Genomic DNA, 3,365 nt, shown 5'->3' with positions numbered 1-3,365 from the left:
AGGGGACAAAGCTTTTCTGAACAATCCAACTGAAGTGGTTTTATAACTATAAGGGACCCTAAATACATAAGCTTCAACTCTGACCCAACTACCATGTTACTCTGTGTGTGTGAATGCTATTCCATTACTTCATCATTTCTGGAAATTTCACAACTAAACGTGTCATAAAACTTGAAGAACAATCCCAGGCCTGAGCAGAAGGTTCTTACGTGGTCTGATCGCCATTCCATTCTGTGCACCAGACAGCAACAGAGGGGAAGACGCTTACTTGGGATCACTCACTGGGATGGTGGCAAAGCTGGGACAGTCACCCAGCCCCTGAGTTCCCACCCACGGCTTTCTCTGAGGCCCAACTGGGTTCCTTCTCCACAAGGCTTATTAGAACATTGCTTCCTGGGGCTGGGCTGCGTCCTGGCTTCACTTGTAAAGACAGACCCACCTCACCAGCTCTGGCATTTTCTGGGGAGGGAGGAAAACTCTAGAGCAGGGGAGTATCAGGCTGGTTAGTCCTGCTCCAGCCTGACTGAGCTCAGGGCTTGCTCCGGAGCCTCCCTAGCCCAGGCTGCTGGCAGATGGTCCTTCCAAGGAGACAGCAGGAGTGAGCGCTGGGAGACACAAGGTAGGAGGGTGGGGGGCGAAGATGAGGGGTCATCAGGGACAGTCACACAAAGGTCGTCCAGAGAGCTGGGGCACCTGAAAAGCATGTCACAGGGAAGATCAACTCTTGAGTGTGGGAGTACCCCTGCCCCACCCGGGCTCCCCAGGCTTCCTCCCACAGGGGCCTCCACAACCTTCCTCCACCCTGGGTCACTCGGCTCACCCTTCCATGTCCTCTGTCCAGATCCATGCCTCACGCCTCCTGTGACCCACCTGCAGATGCTGTGGCAGCACTACCAAGGATGAGCCTGGAAGTGCCTCAGTGGCCAAGGCTGAAGACCCCCAGCTGGGGCTCAGTGAGGCACCACACCCTGCCTGTCTACCTATTCCCTGTCCCTCTGTCAGCCCTCCTCAGTTCTGCTGCCAGGTGGGAGATGCCAAAGATCCGAATGGGCCTCTGCCAGCTCTCCACACCCCCACAGCAAGTCCACCCTCAGAGCAGGGCAGAGCAGGCCCAGCATCTCCAGAGCCTTAGAACTGCCTGCCCTCCTCCCTCCCCCTTCAGCAGCACCAGCCTGGATCACAGAGCAACCACCCACTCCTCCCCCCGCCGGCCAGCCGTGTCTTCAGGTCACTGCTGCTTCAGCAAGGACCAGGCATGGCTCTCAGTCCACATCTGTGAGATGACGAAATTCAAGCGCCACCCCGTCCCCACCCCAGGATGAAGCAGTATGAGGACCGACAGCATCTGTATCCCTCCTTCACCACCGGTGTCCAGCACAGTGCTAGGAGGCAGGTGCACAGTGTTTTTTCTTAGATACTAAGTGGGCACCTGAAACCAAACCAGCACTTTTACCAGGCCCTGCCTGGTCTCTTCCCCACCTCCAGAGGCCTGCTATCACCACCACCTGCCACCTTCCATACCTGAGACCTGGAGCCACAGCAGTCACTCCCACAGGAAGCGCACATACCAGATGGTCTCATTCTTCAGCTGGGGGCCAAACAGGGGGTTCAGCTGAGCCAGGATAGCAATGAGCCAGCTGCAGAGACCACGAAATGGTGAGCATAAGACACAGGGCCTCGCCCCACACCCCAGAACAGGCCTGCCTGACTTCTCTTCCCACCCAGGGAGAACGGGACTGACCCTCTGGGACAGTGACATGGCAGCTATCATACTCTGCAGCCCTAGGGGCCCAGTTTGGGCTGGTATGTTGTGGTTTCATCTGACATTTTGTGGATTTGTTAAGATTTCTAAGTTGGGCTGGAGCTAGTGGCTTGGAATAGCTAAGTCTGACAGCCAGGGATGCTATGGAAGCAACTGCCAACTGTTTATGCCTCCTTATAAACTTACTGGGGCCTCTCCAACCTCCTTGCTGTCCGGAAAGAGGACAAGGGCTGGTCTCAAGGGAGGTGAGTCAGAATCATCCCGTACTTTAATGGACCCAACAGTGCCCCTCAGAGGCCTGGCCAGGGACAGAGAAAGATTCCTTGTGTCACTCCCTTTCCCACTGCCTTCCAGATGCCACCTGCACAGTATGCTGAATTCTACTCAGTTTAAGAGCTGCAATTGAAAAGTATGCTAAAGTATGGGTTGATTTTATCCTCTCAGTGTAGTGTGCTCTTCCTTGCTGCCCTGTCGGACCCCTTCTGCAGTCAGTCTCCTGTCAGTCTGAGCACCAGTCAGAAGGGACAGCCCAGAGATAGGAGTGCCGATAACCTGAGAGCCACTGCTCCAGACCTAGTCCAAACCTTCTGTCCCTCAAACCAATGGCATGATTGCCACTCCTCTCAGTAGGCAGGACATCAGGTGAATGTGTGACCCCAGCACTCACGACAAATCTTCCCAATTCCATATGCCCTGCTGTAGGTGGCCCCCAAAGAATCCCTGGAAAGTACCTAACTTTGAAAACAGTTCCACTGCCTCACGGGACCTGTTGGTAATGCTGTTTGCAGGAAGAATGCAGGAATCCCCGCAGGAGCCAGTGGAGAGCCCGACACCCTGAGAGTTGTCATAAATTGTTATCTGCTCTGCATCAGTGTTATCCCCAGGTGTATGTTTTGTTACCCAACTTTGCGGCGCTCTTGCCTGGATGCATCTACCTTGTAGTGTGCTTGTCACTTCCCGTCTACCGATTCAGTGCATGTAATTATCCCTACACTGCAGGTGCACTTGGTCTCCCCCACAATCCCAACCACCATCCTGAATAGCCACCGAATCCCAGCCCTCTCAGGCCCTTCCTGGGACGACAAGGACTTTATGCTCAAAGGACTGAGAAACAGTTACAGAAAGGGCCTCAGATCTGCTCTGTCCACTGGCCTTGTTCCTTTTTGCACATACACCCTCTGAAGATTCTGAAAAACCATGTACTTAACACCAACGAGTCAGCACTCTTTTAGGTTTGTCAGGGAGAGAGAGAAAATACTGATTGTTATGTAAGAGGAAATAGGAGAACTGACTAAGAGGAACTAATAGTTCATGACATAATGTAATAAAACAGGTTTAACTACAATACATGGTCCAGATCTGAAATAAGTCACATACATTTTTTTAAAATGTAGGTTTTATTCTGTGTGTTTTGAAAAACTTGGTCATGCAGAAAAACATGCCACTTCTCTCTAAATGAATCTGTTCCCTTTTAAGGAATCAGAAGGCCATCACTTTACCTGTTCTGAATTCAGGACATCCCAATGATGTCCAGCATAACCCAACAAAACAATGCATAAGTGGCTTGATTAACCACGAGCTCACTAAAAAACTCACTGCCATT

This window comes from Orycteropus afer, unplaced genomic scaffold (assembly GCF_000298275.1).
Source record: "Orycteropus afer afer isolate SDZICR_OR568_19922 unplaced genomic scaffold, OryAfe1.0 scaffold01074, whole genome shotgun sequence".
In the NCBI taxonomy this organism is placed as follows: domain Eukaryota; kingdom Metazoa; phylum Chordata; class Mammalia; order Tubulidentata; family Orycteropodidae; genus Orycteropus; species Orycteropus afer.
The sequence above is the reverse complement of the archived record's forward strand: the minus strand, read 5'-3'. Positions refer to the sequence as shown.